The following is a 16299-nucleotide window of genomic DNA, read 5'->3' on the forward strand; positions in this document are numbered from 1 at the left end:
CCAGCTGACTCTGTTTTCTCAAACTCATCACAGGGGGCTGATGCAAGATATTACTTTCTTAAATCTTACTGTTATTGATAAGGGGAAGATGGAACTTTTTAATTGGAAATCCTTCATTAAAACAAAACTTGAGGAATCAAATTGTGTATTATGGGGACAGAAGATATGACGTTTTGAATAACAATCGTGAAAATCAGACACACATATATTTACACTCTGATTTTCTAAAGTAAATCCATAACCATAAAGTAAAATCTTTCGAAAGACGTGTCAAAGGTAATAATCTGAATTTCTCTTTCAAAGAAATTCACAATTAAATGCACTGTGTAAGTCAAGCATGTTGTCATATAAGAAATCAGCAAAAATTAACTATCTCATTACTGGTCATATAGATGAGAGAGGAAATGAACCTAATGTTTAAATTGTGGATGGGAAACAACAGTTTTTAGTTTTCAGCTTCAATACATATGTTTATGAATATTTGATTTCTTTATATAGTCTTATCGCTATCTAGACGGATATAGCTATGTATACATAGATGCATACTTATACGTTGATAAGTATCAGTATAAAACATTGACGTTATGTTTTTCCAAGACCAAATTCTAAGAAATGGGTGAAATAGTAAATCTCATAATTCAAGTAGGTCCCACCGAGATTTGATCTCGGATCGCTGGATTCAGAGTCCAGAGTGCTAACCATTACACCATGGAACCCTCCCATACATGAGTCATTTTTCCATTGAGACAAAAGAGAGCGCATTAGTGTGGGGGCATTTCTTACATTGATGAAAGGATATCTCTGTTGAATGCTCATAGTGTAAAGAGCTATAATGTGATTTGATTCTGTTCAGATACATTCTCCATAACAGTGTTAAATATGCAAACGTTTATCAGGATAGGCAAGTTATATCATAATGATCATCTTTTACTGTGTCATATTAAAACATTTTACATTTCCAAACTAATACACCCATTTCTTTGTCTCTCACATGGGCTGCGCCAAAGAGCAATGATTGGCACTTTGGACTTTGCATGCAAAGGTACCAGTCCAAATCTTGGGGGTACTATTTTATTACTCTTGACCTTTTCCATTTCTGTCATCTTTGTTTATTGATAGCTCAAATCCAACACCAGTAGGTTGAAAGAGACACTTATTGATTCCTTTCAAAACGTCCATCAGCTTGAACAAGTTACAGAAATACAAACATTATAATACGTTTACATCACATTCCTACACAAAATAGTGTGACATTAAGAAATCCTATCCTGTTTTTCTGAAATGCATTTCAGAGGCCTGATTCCCAGCATCCCTTTTTGAAGCTTTCTGCGCTATTGATAAGGCGAATTTAGCACATTTTGAAAGAGAAGTGTTCTTAAATCAAACCTAGAGAACCACAATGACGGTATCATTCAGATAGTACAAATGTTTTTTGTATATTAGTATGGAAATTGTGAAATAAAACGTTTTTCATGCTGATTTTCAACAGTCGATCTGCAATCGTGAAACATACGCTTTTGCTTGGAGGCCTCACAGGTACTGATCTAATTTTCTCTTTTAAGATTATTCACAAATCATATGATATGCTTTGTATAAATCAACTATATTGTTAGATCAAAATTGAGTAAAAAGTGACTATCTCAATTTCATGACATATAGAAGAGTAAGGAGAAGAAGCTCATGTTTCAAATGTGGAGAGGCAACAACTTTTCATTATTTTCACCTCTACTAATTATATGCATTTTTATAATGTATGTGTTTATGTTGTCCTATAAATATACAGAGACATATAGCAAGATATAGGGAGATACATACGTGTAAAGTGGATATGTACAAGTTTATAAGTAAATGAGATGTTTTTCCAATTAATAATTCTAAGAACTGAATGGAAAAGAAAATCGTAAAGTTTAGATAAGTCCCACTGTGATTTGTACTCAGATCCCGGTTTTCAGAGTCTAGAGTGCTAAGCATGATACCATCAACCCACCTGTACCAGGTTGAGCTTTTCATTTTGAGAGAAGAGATTGCATTCACGGGGGAATCTTATCTTTTATTGCAAAATCGTATCTCACATAAAAAGTACTGTTCAACAGAGTGATAGCGTTACTTGAGTCCTCTGGGCAACATCCTTCCCTAACATAGTTCAATATGCAAAAGTTGAACAGAATAGAAAGGTAATAACATTCTGTTGGTCTTTGACTGTAGAACATTAAAAACTTTGAAATGTTCACATTGCTGCAGCAATTTGCTCCCTTGTCACATGGGAGGTTCCATGGTGTAGTGGTTAGCACTTTGGACTTTGAATCCAAGGATCCGAGTTCAAATCTCGGTGGGACCACTTTCATGACTGTTGATCAAATCTTTTTTTGTCAAGTGTATTCATAAATATCACAAATCTAACACGGGTAGAGTGAAACATTAATTTATTGATTGTATTCTGAAAGTCTATTCGATGTGAGCAAATGATAGAACTTTTAGAAAACATGGAAATTAAATGGCTCAAAATAATGAGACATTTTGCCAGCTGACTCTGTTTTCTCAAACTCATCACAGGGGGCTGATGCAAGATATTACTTTCTTAAATCTTACTGTTATTGATAAGGGGAAGATGGAACTTTTTAATTGGAAATCCTTCATTAAAACAAAACTTGAGGAATCAAATTGTGTATTATGGGGACAGAAGATATGACGTTTTGAATAACAATCGTGAAATTCAGACACACATATATTTACACTCTGATTTTCTAAAGTAAATCCATAACCATAAAGTAAAATCTTTCGAAAGACGTGTCAAAGGTAATAATCTGAATTTCTCTTTCAAAGAAATTCACAATTAAATGCACTGTGTAAGTCAAGCATGTTGTCATATAAGAAATCAGCAAAAATTAACTATCTCATTACTGGTCATATAGATGAGAGAGGAAATGAACCTAATGTTTAAATTGTGGATGGGAAACAACAGTTTTTAGTTTTCAGCTTCAATACATATGTTTATGAATATTTGATTTCTTTATATAGTCTTATCGCTATCTAGACGGATATAGCTATGTATACATAGATGCATACTTATACGTTGATAAGTATCAGTATAAAACATTGACGTTATGTTTTTCCAAGACCAAATTCTAAGAAATGGGTGAAATAGTAAATCTCATAATTCAAGTAGGTCCCACCGAGATTTGATCTCGGATCGCTGGATTCAGAGTCCAGAGTGCTAACCATTACACCATGGAACCCTCCCATACATGAGTCATTTTTCCATTGAGACAAAAGAGAGCGCATTAGTGCGGGGGCATTTCTTACATTGATGAAAGGATATCTCTGTTGAATGCTCATAGTGTAAAGAGCTATAATGTGATTTGATTCTGTTCAGATACATTCTCCATAACAGTGTTAAATATGCAAACGTTTATCAGGATAGGCAAGTTATATCATAATGATCATCTTTGACTGTGTCATATTAAAACATTTTACATTTCCAAACTAATACACCCATTTCTTTGTCTCTCACATGGGCTGCGCCAAAGAGCAATGATTGGCACTTTGGACTTTGCATGCAAAGGTACCAGTCCAAATCTTGGGGGTACTATTTTATTACTCTTGACCTTTTCCATTTCTGTCATCTTTGTTTATTGATAGCTCAAATCCAACACCAGTAGGTTGAAAGAGACACTTATTGATTCCTTTCAAAACGTCCATCAGCTTGAACAAGTTACAGAAATACAAACATTATAATACGTTTACATCACATTCCTACACAAAATAGTGTGACATTAAGAAATCCTATCCTGTTTTTCTGAAATGCATTTCAGAGGCCTGATTCCCAGCATCCCTTTTTGAAGCTTTCTGCGCTATTGATAAGGCGAATTTAGCACATTTTGAAAGAGAAGTGTTCTTAAATCAAACCTAGAGAACCACAATGACGGTATCATTCAGATAGTACAAATGTTTTTTGTATATTAGTATGGAAATTGTGAAATAAAACGTTTTTCATGCTGATTTTCAACAGTCGATCTGCAATCGTGAAACATACGCTTTTGCTTGGAGGCCTCACAGGTACTGATCTAATTTTCTCTTTTAAGATTATTCACAAATCATATGATATGCTTTGTATAAATCAACTATATTGTTAGATCAAAATTGAGTAAAAAGTGACTATCTCAATTTCATGACATATAGAAGAGTAAGGAGAAGAAGCTCATGTTTCAAATGTGGAGAGGCAACAACTTTTCATTATTTTCACCTCTACTAATTATATGCATTTTTATAATGTATGTGTTTATGTTGTCCTATAAATATACAGAGACATATAGCAAGATATAGGGAGATACATACGTGTAAAGTGGATATGTACAAGTTTATAAATAAATGAGATGTTTTTCCAATTAATAATTCTAAGAACTGAATGGAAAAGAAAATCGTAAAGTTTAGATAAGTCCCACTGTGATTTGTACTCAGATCCCGGTTTTCAGAGTCTAGAGTGCTAAGCATGATACCATCAACCCACCTGTACCAGGTTGAGCTTTTCATTTTGAGAGAAGAGATTGCATTCACGGGGGAATCTTATCTTTTATTGCAAAATCGTATCTCACATAAAAAGTACTGTTCAACAGAGTGATAGCGTTACTTGAGTCCTCTGGGCAACATCCTTCCCTAACATAGTTCAATATGCAAAAGTTGAACAGAATAGAAAGGTAATAACATTCTGTTGGTCTTTGACTGTAGAACATTAAAAACTTTGAAATGTTCACATTGCTGCAGCAATTTGCTCCCTTGTCACATGGGAGGTTCCATGGTGTAGTGGTTAGCACTTTGGACTTTGAATCCAAGGGTCCGAGTTCAAATCTCGGTGGGACCACTTTCATGACTGTTGATCAAATCTTTTTTTGTCAAGTGTATTCATAAATATCACAAATCTAACACGGGTAGAGTGAAACATTAATTTATTGATTGTATTCTGAAAGTCTATTCGATGTGAGCAAATGATAGAACTTTTAGAAAACATGGAAATTAAATGGCTCAAAATAATGAGACATTTTGCCAGCTGACTCTGTTTTCTCAAACTCATCACAGGGGGCTGATGCAAGATATTACCTTCTTAAATCTTACTGTTATTGATAAGGGGAAGATGGAACTTTTTAATTGGAAATCCTTCATTAAAACAAAACTTGAGGAATCAAATTGTGTATTATGGGGACAGAAGATATGACGTTTTGAATAACAATCGTGAAATTCAGACACACATATATTTACACTCTGATTTTCTAAAGTAAATCCATAACCATAAAGTAAAATCTTTCGAAAGACGTGTCAAAGGTAATAATCTGAATTTCTCTTTCAAAGAAATTCACAATTAAATGCACTGTGTAAGTCAAGCATGTTGTCATATAAGAAATCAGCAAAAATTAACTATCTCATTACTGGTCATATAGATGAGAGAGGAAATGAACCTAATGTTTAAATTGTGGATGGGAAACAACAGTTTTTAGTTTTCAGCTTCAATACATATGTTTATGAATATTTGATTTCTTTATATAGTCTTATCGCTATCTAGACGGATATAGCTATGTATACATAGATGCATACTTATACGTTGATAAGTATCAGTATAAAACATTGACGTTATGTTTTTCCAAGACCAAATTCTAAGAAATGGGTGAAATAGTAAATCTCATAATTCAAGTAGGTCCCACCGAGATTTGATCTCGGATCGCTGGATTCAGAGTCCAGAGTGCTAACCATTACACCATGGAACCCTCCCATACATGAGTCATTTTTCCATTGAGACAAAAGAGAGCGCATTAGTGCGGGGGCATTTCTTACATTGATGAAAGGATATCTCTGTTGAATGCTCATAGTGTAAAGAGCTATAATGTGATTTGATTATGTTCAGATACATTCTCCATAACAGTGTTAAATATGCAAACGTTTATCAGGATAGGCAAGTTATATCATAATGATCATCTTTGACTGTGTCATATTAAAACATTTTACATTTCCAAACTAATACACCCATTTCTTTGTCTCTCACATGGGCTGCGCCAAAGAGCAATGATTGGCACTTTGGACTTTGCATGCAAAGGTACCAGTCCAAATCTTGGGGGTACTATTTTATTACTCTTGACCTTTTCCATTTCTGTCATCTTTGTTTATTGATAGCTCAAATCCAACACCAGTAGGTTGAAAGAGACACTTATTGATTCCTTTCAAAACGTCCATCAGCTTGAACAAGTTACAGAAATACAAACATTATAATACGTTTACATCACATTCCTACACAAAATAGTGTGACATTAAGAAATCCTATCCTGTTTTTCTGAAATGCATTTCAGAGGCCTGATTCCCAGCATCCCTTTTTGAAGCTTTCTGCGCTATTGATAAGGCGAATTTAGCACATTTTGAAAGAGAAGTGTTCTTAAATCAAACCTAGAGAACCACAATGACGGTATCATTCAGATAGTACAAATGTTTTTTGTATATTAGTATGGAAATTGTGAAATAAAACGTTTTTCATGCTGATTTTCAACAGTCGATCTGCAATCGTGAAACATACGCTTTTGCTTGGAGGCCTCACAGGTACTGATCTAATTTTCTCTTTTAAGATTATTCACAAATCATATGATATGCTTTGTATAAATCAACTATATTGTTAGATCAAAATTGAGTAAAAAGTGACTATCTCAATTTCATGACATATAGAAGAGTAAGGAGAAGAAGCTCATGTTTCAAATGTGGAGAGGCAACAACTTTTCATTATTTTCACCTCTACTAATTATATGCATTTTTATAATGTATGTGTTTATGTTGTCCTATAAATATACAGAGACATATAGCAAGATATAGGGAGATACATACGTGTAAAGTGGATATGTACAAGTTTATAAATAAATGAGATGTTTTTCCAATTAATAATTCTAAGAACTGAATGGAAAAGAAAATCGTAAAGTTTAGATAAGTCCCACTGTGATTTGTACTCAGATCCCGGTTTTCAGAGTCTAGAGTGCTAAGCATGATACCATCAACCCACCTGTACCAGGTTGAGCTTTTCATTTTGAGAGAAGAGATTGCATTCACGGGGGAATCTTATCTTTTATTGCAAAATCGTATCTCACATAAAAAGTACTGTTCAACAGAGTGATAGCGTTACTTGAGTCCTCTGGGCAACATCCTTCCCTAACATAGTTCAATATGCAAAAGTTGAACAGAATAGAAAGGTAATAACATTCTGTTGGTCTTTGACTGTAGAACATTAAAAACTTTGAAATGTTCACATTGCTGCAGCAATTTGCTCCCTTGTCACATGGGAGGTTCCATGGTGTAGTGGTTAGCACTTTGGACTTTGAATCCAAGGGTCCGAGTTCAAATCTCGGTGGGACCACTTTCATGACTGTTGATCAAATCTTTTTTTGTCAAGTGTATTCATAAATATCACAAATCTAACACGGGTAGAGTGAAACATTAATTTATTGATTGTATTCTGAAAGTCTATTCGATGTGAGCAAATGATAGAACTTTTAGAAAACATGGAAATTAAATGGCTCAAAATAATGAGACATTTTGCCAGCTGACTCTGTTTTCTCAAACTCATCACAGGGGGCTGATGCAAGATATTACTTTCTTAAATCTTACTGTTATTGATAAGGGGAAGATGGAACTTTTTAATTGGAAATCCTTCATTAAAACAAAACTTGAGGAATCAAATTGTGTATTATGGGGACAGAAGATATGACGTTTTGAATAACAATCGTGAAATTCAGACACACATATATTTACACTCTGATTTTCTAAAGTAAATCCATAACCATAAAGTAAAATCTTTCGAAAGACGTGTCAAAGGTAATAATCTGAATTTCTCTTTCAAAGAAATTCACAATTAAATGCACTGTGTAAGTCAAGCATGTTCTCATATAAGAAATCAGCAAAAATTAACTATCTCATTACTGGTCATATAGATGAGAGAGGAAATGAACCTAATGTTTAAATTGTGGATGGGAAACAACAGTTTTTAGTTTTCAGCTTCAATACATATGTTTATGAATATTTGATTTCTTTATATAGTCTTATCGCTATCTAGACGGATATAGCTATGTATACATAGATGCATACTTATACGTTGATAAGTATCAGTATAAAACATTGACGTTATGTTTTTCCAAGACCAAATTCTAAGAAATGGGTGAAATAGTAAATCTCATAATTCAAGTAGGTCCCACCGAGATTTGATCTCGGATCGCTGGATTCAGAGTCCAGAGTGCTAACCATTACACCATGGAACCCTCCCATACATGAGTCATTTTTCCATTGAGACAAAAGAGAGCGCATTAGTGCGGGGGCATTTCTTACATTGATGAAAGGATATCTCTGTTGAATGCTCATAGTGTAAAGAGCTATAATGTGATTTGATTCTGTTCAGATACATTCTCCATAACAGTGTTAAATATGCAAACGTTTATCAGGATAGGCAAGTTATATCATAATGATCATCTTTGACTGTGTCATATTAAAACATTTTACATTTCCAAACTAATACACCCATTTCTTTGTCTCTCACATGGGCTGCGCCAAAGAGCAATGATTGGCACTTTGGACTTTGCATGCAAAGGTACCAGTCCAAATCTTGGGGGTACTATTTTATTACTCTTGACCTTTTCCATTTCTGTCATCTTTGTTTATTGATAGCTCAAATCCAACACCAGTAGGTTGAAAGAGACACTTATTGATTCCTTTCAAAACGTCCATCAGCTTGAACAAGTTACAGAAATACAAACATTATAATACGTTTACATCACATTCCTACACAAAATAGTGTGACATTAAGAAATCCTATCCTGTTTTTCTGAAATGCATTTCAGAGGCCTGATTCCCAGCATCCCTTTTTGAAGCTTTCTGCGCTATTGATAAGGCGAATTTAGCACATTTTGAAAGAGAAGTGTTCTTAAATCAAACCTAGAGAACCACAATGACGGTATCATTCAGATAGTACAAATGTTTTTTGTATATTAGTATGGAAATTGTGAAATAAAACGTTTTTCATGCTGATTTTCAACAGTCGATCTGCAATCGTGAAACATACGCTTTTGCTTGGAGGCCTCACAGGTACTGATCTAATTTTCTCTTTTAAGATTATTCACAAATCATATGATATGCTTTGTATAAATCAACTATATTGTTAGATCAAAATTGAGTAAAAAGTGACTATCTCAATTTCATGACATATAGAAGAGTAAGGAGAAGAAGCTCATGTTTCAAATGTGGAGAGGCAACAACTTTTCATTATTTTCACCTCTACTAATTATATGCATTTTTATAATGTATGTGTTTATGTTGTCCTATAAATATACAGAGACATATAGCAAGATATAGGGAGATACATACGTGTAAAGTGGATATGTACAAGTTTATAAATAAATGAGATGTTTTTCCAATTAATAATTCTAAGAACTGAATGGAAAAGAAAATCGTAAAGTTTAGATAAGTCCCACTGTGATTTGTACTCAGATCCCGGTTTTCAGAGTCTAGAGTGCTAAGCATGATACCATCAACCCACCTGTACCAGGTTGAGCTTTTCATTTTGAGAGAAGAGATTGCATTCACGGGGGAATCTTATCTTTTATTGCAAAATCGTATCTCACATAAAAAGTACTGTTCAACAGAGTGATAGCGTTACTTGAGTCCTCTGGGCAACATCCTTCCCTAACATAGTTCAATATGCAAAAGTTGAACAGAATAGAAAGGTAATAACATTCTGTTGGTCTTTGACTGTAGAACATTAAAAACTTTGAAATGTTCACATTGCTGCAGCAATTTGCTCCCTTGTCACATGGGAGGTTCCATGGTGTAGTGGTTAGCACTTTGGACTTTGAATCCAAGGGTCCGAGTTCAAATCTCGGTGGGACCACTTTCATGACTGTTGATCAAATCTTTTTTTGTCAAGTGTATTCATAAATATCACAAATCTAACACGGGTAGAGTGAAACATTAATTTATTGATTGTATTCTGAAAGTCTATTCGATGTGAGCAAATGATAGAACTTTTAGAAAACATGGAAATTAAATGGCTCAAAATAATGAGACATTTTGCCAGCTGACTCTGTTTTCTCAAACTCATCACAGGGGGCTGATGCAAGATATTACTTTCTTAAATCTTACTGTTATTGATAAGGGGAAGATGGAACTTTTTAATTGGAAATCCTTCATTAAAACAAAACTTGAGGAATCAAATTGTGTATTATGGGGACAGAAGATATGACGTTTTGAATAACAATCGTGAAATTCAGACACACATATATTTACACTCTGATTTTCTAAAGTAAATCCATAACCATAAAGTAAAATCTTTCGAAAGACGTGTCAAAGGTAATAATCTGAATTTCTCTTTCAAAGAAATTCACAATTAAATGCACTGTGTAAGTCAAGCATGTTGTCATATAAGAAATCAGCAAAAATTAACTATCTCATTACTGGTCATATAGATGAGAGAGGAAATGAACCTAATGTTTAAATTGTGGATGGGAAACAACAGTTTTTAGTTTTCAGCTTCAATACATATGTTTATGAATATTTGATTTCTTTATATAGTCTTATCGCTACCTAGACGGATATAGCTATGTATACATAGATGCATACTTATACGTTGATAAGTATCAGTATAAAACATTGACGTTATGTTTTTCCAAGACCAAATTCTAAGAAATGGGTGAAACAGTAAATCTCATAATTCAAGTAGGTCCCACCGAGATTTGATCTCGGATCGCTGGATTCAGAGTCCAGAGTGCTAACCATTACACCATGGAACCCTCCCATACATGAGTCATTTTTCCATTGAGACAAAAGAGAGCGCATTAGTGCGGGGGCATTTCTTACATTGATGAAAGGATATCTCTGTTGAATGCTCATAGTGTAAAGAGCTATAATGTGATTTGATTCTGTTCAGATACATTCTCCATAACAGTGTTAAATATGCAAACGTTTATCAGGATAGGCAAGTTATATCATAATGATCATCTTTTACTGTGTCATATTAAAACATTTTACATTTCCAAACTAATACACCCATTTCTTTGTCTCTCACATGGGCTGCGCCAAAGAGCAATGATTGGCACTTTGGACTTTGCATGCAAAGGTACCAGTCCAAATCTTGGGGGTACTATTTTATTACTCTTGACCTTTTCCATTTCTGTCATCTTTGTTTATTGATAGCTCAAATCCAACACCAGTAGGTTGAAAGAGACACTTATTGATTCCTTTCAAAACGTCCATCAGCTTGAACAAGTTACAGAAATACAAACATTATAATACGTTTACATCACATTCCTACACAAAATAGTGTGACATTAAGAAATCCTATCCTGTTTTTCTGAAATGCATTTCAGAGGCCTGATTCCCAGCATCCCTTTTTGAAGCTTTCTGCGCTATTGATAAGGCGAATTTAGCACATTTTGAAAGAGAAGTGTTCTTAAATCAAACCTAGAGAACCACAATGACGGTATCATTCAGATAGTACAAATGTTTTTTGTATATTAGTATGGAAATTGTGAAATAAAACGTTTTTCATGCTGATTTTCAACAGTCGATCTGCAATCGTGAAACATACGCTTTTGCTTGGAGGCCTCACAGGTACTGATCTAATTTTCTCTTTTAAGATTATTCACAAATCATATGATATGCTTTGTATAAATCAACTATATTGTTAGATCAAAATTGAGTAAAAAGTGACTATCTCAATTTCATGACATATAGAAGAGTAAGGAGAAGAAGCTCATGTTTCAAATGTGGAGAGGCAACAACTTTTCATTATTTTCACCTCTACTAATTATATGCATTTTTATAATGTATGTGTTTATGTTGTCCTATAAATATACAGAGACATATAGCAAGATATAGGGAGATACATACGTGTAAAGTGGATATGTACAAGTTTATAAGTAAATGAGATGTTTTTCCAATTAATAATTCTAAGAACTGAATGGAAAAGAAAATCGTAAAGTTTAGATAAGTCCCACTGTGATTTGTACTCAGATCCCGGTTTTCAGAGTCTAGAGTGCTAAGCATGATACCATCAACCCACCTGTACCAGGTTGAGCTTTTCATTTTGAGAGAAGAGATTGCATTCACGGGGGAATCTTATCTTTTATTGCAAAATCGTATCTCACATAAAAAGTACTGTTCAACAGAGTGATAGCGTTACTTGAGTCCTCTGGGCAACATCCTTCCCTAACATAGTTCAATATGCAAAAGTTGAACAGAATAGAAAGGTAATAACATTCTGTTGGTCTTTGACTGTAGAACATTAAAAACTTTGAAATGTTCACATTGCTGCAGCAATTTGCTCCCTTGTCACATGGGAGGTTCCATGGTGTAGTGGTTAGCACTTTGGACTTTGAATCCAAGGATCCGAGTTCAAATCTCGGTGGGACCACTTTCATGACTGTTGATCAAATCTTTTTTTGTCAAGTGTATTCATAAATATCACAAATCTAACACGGGTAGAGTGAAACATTAATTTATTGATTGTATTCTGAAAGTCTATTCGATGTGAGCAAATGATAGAACTTTTAGAAAACATGGAAATTAAATGGCTCAAAATAATGAGACATTTTGCCAGCTGACTCTGTTTTCTCAAACTCATCACAGGGGGCTGATGCAAGATATTACTTTCTTAAATCTTACTGTTATTGATAAGGGGAAGATGGAACTTTTTAATTGGAAATCCTTCATTAAAACAAAACTTGAGGAATCAAATTGTGTATTATGGGGACAGAAGATATGACGTTTTGAATAACAATCGTGAAATTCAGACACACATATATTTACACTCTGATTTTCTAAAGTAAATCCATAACCATAAAGTAAAATCTTTCGAAAGACGTGTCAAAGGTAATAATCTGAATTTCTCTTTCAAAGAAATTCACAATTAAATGCACTGTGTAAGTCAAGCATGTTGTCATATAAGAAATCAGCAAAAATTAACTATCTCATTACTGGTCATATAGATGAGAGAGGAAATGAACCTAATGTTTAAATTGTGGATGGGAAACAACAGTTTTTAGTTTTCAGCTTCAATACATATGTTTATGAATATTTGATTTCTTTATATAGTCTTATCGCTATCTAGACGGATATAGCTATGTATACATAGATGCATACTTATACGTTGATAAGTATCAGTATAAAACATTGACGTTATGTTTTTCCAAGACCAAATTCTAAGAAATGGGTGAAATAGTAAATCTCATAATTCAAGTAGGTCCCACCGAGATTTGATCTCGGATCGCTGGATTCAGAGTCCAGAGTGCTAACCATTACACCATGGAACCCTCCCATACATGAGTCATTTTTCCATTGAGACAAAAGAGAGCGCATTAGTGCGGGGGCATTTCTTACATTGATGAAAGGATATCTCTGTTGAATGCTCATAGTGTAAAGAGCTATAATGTGATTTGATTCTGTTCAGATACATTCTCCATAACAGTGTTAAATATGCAAACGTTTATCAGGATAGGCAAGTTATATCATAATGATCATCTTTGACTGTGTCATATTAAAACATTTTACATTTCCAAACTAATACACCCATTTCTTTGTCTCTCACATGGGCTGCGCCAAAGAGCAATGATTGGCACTTTGGACTTTGCATGCAAAGGTACCAGTCCAAATCTTGGGGGTACTATTTTATTACTCTTGACCTTTTCCATTTCTGTCATCTTTGTTTATTGATAGCTCAAATCCAACACCAGTAGGTTGAAAGAGACACTTATTGATTCCTTTCAAAACGTCCATCAGCTTGAACAAGTTACAGAAATACAAACATTATAATACGTTTACATCACATTCCTACACAAAATAGTGTGACATTAAGAAATCCTATCCTGTTTTTCTGAAATGCATTTCAGAGGCCTGATTCCCAGCATCCCTTTTTGAAGCTTTCTGCGCTATTGATAAGGCGAATTTAGCACATTTTGAAAGAGAAGTGTTCTTAAATCAAACCTAGAGAACCACAATGACGGTATCATTCAGATAGTACAAATGTTTTTTGTATATTAGTATGGAAATTGTGAAATAAAACGTTTTTCATGCTGATTTTCAACAGTCGATCTGCAATCGTGAAACATACGCTTTTGCTTGGAGGCCTCACAGGTACTGATCTAATTTTCTCTTTTAAGATTATTCACAAATCATATGATATGCTTTGTATAAATCAACTATATTGTTAGATCAAAATTGAGTAAAAAGTGACTATCTCAATTTCATGACATATAGAAGAGTAAGGAGAAGAAGCTCATGTTTCAAATGTGGAGAGGCAACAACTTTTCATTATTTTCACCTCTACTAATTATATGCATTTTTATAATGTATGTGTTTATGTTGTCCTATAAATATACAGAGACATATAGCAAGATATAGGGAGATACATACGTGTAAAGTGGATATGTACAAGTTTATAAGTAAATGAGATGTTTTTCCAATTAATAATTCTAAGAACTGAATGGAAAAGAAAATCGTAAAGTTTAGATAAGTCCCACTGTGATTTGTACTCAGATCCCGGTTTTCAGAGTCTAGAGTGCTAAGCATGATACCATCAACCCACCTGTACCAGGTTGAGCTTTTCATTTTGAGAGAAGAGATTGCATTCACGGGGGAATCTTATCTTTTATTGCAAAATCGTATCTCACATAAAAAGTACTGTTCAACAGAGTGATAGCGTTACTTGAGTCCTCTGGGCAACATCCTTCCCTAACATAGTTCAATATGCAAAAGTTGAACAGAATAGAAAGGTAATAACATTCTGTTGGTCTTTGACTGTAGAACATTAAAAACTTTGAAATGTTCACATTGCTGCAGCAATTTGCTCCCTTGTCACATGGGAGGTTCCATGGTGTAGTGGTTAGCACTTTGGACTTTGAATCCAAGGATCCGAGTTCAAATCTCGGTGGGACCACTTTCATGACTGTTGATCAAATCTTTTTTTGTCAAGTGTATTCATAAATATCACAAATCTAACACGGGTAGAGTGAAACATTAATTTATTGATTGTATTCTGAAAGTCTATTCGATGTGAGCAAATGATAGAACTTTTAGAAAACATGGAAATTAAATGGCTCAAAATAATGAGACATTTTGCCAGCTGACTCTGTTTTCTCAAACTCATCACAGGGGGCTGATGCAAGATATTACTTTCTTAAATCTTACTGTTATTGATAAGGGGAAGATGGAACTTTTTAATTGGAAATCCTTCATTAAAACAAAACTTGAGGAATCAAATTGTGTATTATGGGGACAGAAGATATGACGTTTTGAATAACAATCGTGAAATTCAGACACACATATATTTACACTCTGATTTTCTAAAGTAAATCCATAACCATAAAGTAAAATCTTTCGAAAGACGTGTCAAAGGTAATAATCTGAATTTCTCTTTCAAAGAAATTCACAATTAAATGCACTGTGTAAGTCAAGCATGTTGTCATATAAGAAATCAGCAAAAATTAACTATCTCATTACTGGTCATATAGATGAGAGAGGAAATGAACCTAATGTTTAAATTGTGGATGGGAAACAACAGTTTTTAGTTTTCAGCTTCAATACATATGTTTATGAATATTTGATTTCTTTATATAGTCTTATCGCTATCTAGACGGATATAGCTATGTATACATAGATGCATACTTATACGTTGATAAGTATCAGTATAAAACATTGACGTTATGTTTTTCCAAGACCAAATTCTAAGAAATGGGTGAAATAGTAAATCTCATAATTCAAGTAGGTCCCACCGAGATTTGATCTCGGATCGCTGGATTCAGAGTCCAGAGTGCTAACCATTACACCATGGAACCCTCCCATACATGAGTCATTTTTCCATTGAGACAAAAGAGAGCGCATTAGTGCGGGGGCATTTCTTACATTGATGAAAGGATATCTCTGTTGAATGCTCATAGTGTAAAGAGCTATAATGTGATTTGATTCTGTTCAGATACATTCTCCATAACAGTGTTAAATATGCAAACGTTTATCAGGATAGGCAAGTTATATCATAATGATCATCTTTGACTGTGTCATATTAAAACATTTTACATTTCCAAACTAATACACCCATTTCTTTGTCTCTCACATGGGCTGCGCCAAAGAGCAATGATTGGCACTTTGGACTTTGCATGCAAAGGTACCAGTCCAAATCTTGGGGGTACTATTTTATTACTCTTGACCTTTTCCATTTCTGTCATCTTTGTTTATTGATAGCTCAAATCCAACACCAGTAGGTTGAAAGAGACACTTATTGATTCCTTTCAAAACGTCCAT

At 34.1% G+C, this 16299-nt stretch overlaps 13 non-coding genes across 13 annotated transcripts; 6 read left to right on the top strand and 7 right to left on the bottom strand.

The window, feature by feature from the left end:
- Positions 1 to 644: 644 nt before the first annotated feature.
- On the bottom strand, positions 645 to 716 carry TRNAQ-CUG (transfer RNA glutamine (anticodon CUG)). The gene has a single exon. It is a non-coding gene; the product is annotated as a tRNA-Gln (tRNA).
- A 1550-nt stretch (positions 717 to 2266) lies between these two features.
- On the top strand, positions 2267 to 2338 carry TRNAQ-UUG (transfer RNA glutamine (anticodon UUG)). Its single transcript has one exon. It is a non-coding gene; the product is annotated as a tRNA-Gln (tRNA).
- Positions 2339 to 3164: 826 nt separating this feature from the next.
- Positions 3165 to 3236, bottom strand: TRNAQ-CUG (transfer RNA glutamine (anticodon CUG)). Its single transcript has one exon. It is a non-coding gene; the product is annotated as a tRNA-Gln (tRNA).
- A 1550-nt stretch (positions 3237 to 4786) lies between these two features.
- On the top strand, positions 4787 to 4858 carry TRNAQ-UUG (transfer RNA glutamine (anticodon UUG)). Its single transcript has one exon. It is a non-coding gene; the product is annotated as a tRNA-Gln (tRNA).
- Positions 4859 to 5684: 826 nt separating this feature from the next.
- On the bottom strand, positions 5685 to 5756 carry TRNAQ-CUG (transfer RNA glutamine (anticodon CUG)). Its single transcript has one exon. It is a non-coding gene; the product is annotated as a tRNA-Gln (tRNA).
- Positions 5757 to 7306: 1550 nt separating this feature from the next.
- On the top strand, positions 7307 to 7378 carry TRNAQ-UUG (transfer RNA glutamine (anticodon UUG)). The gene has a single exon. It is a non-coding gene; the product is annotated as a tRNA-Gln (tRNA).
- Positions 7379 to 8204: 826 nt separating this feature from the next.
- On the bottom strand, positions 8205 to 8276 carry TRNAQ-CUG (transfer RNA glutamine (anticodon CUG)). Its single transcript has one exon. It is a non-coding gene; the product is annotated as a tRNA-Gln (tRNA).
- A 1550-nt stretch (positions 8277 to 9826) lies between these two features.
- On the top strand, positions 9827 to 9898 carry TRNAQ-UUG (transfer RNA glutamine (anticodon UUG)). The gene has a single exon. It is a non-coding gene; the product is annotated as a tRNA-Gln (tRNA).
- An 826-nt stretch (positions 9899 to 10724) lies between these two features.
- TRNAQ-CUG (transfer RNA glutamine (anticodon CUG)) lies at positions 10725 to 10796 on the bottom strand. Its single transcript has one exon. It is a non-coding gene; the product is annotated as a tRNA-Gln (tRNA).
- Positions 10797 to 12346: 1550 nt separating this feature from the next.
- Positions 12347 to 12418, top strand: TRNAQ-UUG (transfer RNA glutamine (anticodon UUG)). Its single transcript has one exon. It is a non-coding gene; the product is annotated as a tRNA-Gln (tRNA).
- Positions 12419 to 13244: 826 nt separating this feature from the next.
- On the bottom strand, positions 13245 to 13316 carry TRNAQ-CUG (transfer RNA glutamine (anticodon CUG)). The gene has a single exon. It is a non-coding gene; the product is annotated as a tRNA-Gln (tRNA).
- A 1550-nt stretch (positions 13317 to 14866) lies between these two features.
- TRNAQ-UUG (transfer RNA glutamine (anticodon UUG)) lies at positions 14867 to 14938 on the top strand. Its single transcript has one exon. It is a non-coding gene; the product is annotated as a tRNA-Gln (tRNA).
- An 826-nt stretch (positions 14939 to 15764) lies between these two features.
- On the bottom strand, positions 15765 to 15836 carry TRNAQ-CUG (transfer RNA glutamine (anticodon CUG)). Its single transcript has one exon. It is a non-coding gene; the product is annotated as a tRNA-Gln (tRNA).
- Between the last annotated feature and the right edge of the window lie 463 nt (positions 15837 to 16299).

This window comes from Lissotriton helveticus, chromosome 4_1, assembly GCF_964261635.1.
Source record: "Lissotriton helveticus chromosome 4_1, aLisHel1.1, whole genome shotgun sequence".
NCBI classification, from domain to species: domain Eukaryota; kingdom Metazoa; phylum Chordata; class Amphibia; order Caudata; family Salamandridae; genus Lissotriton; species Lissotriton helveticus.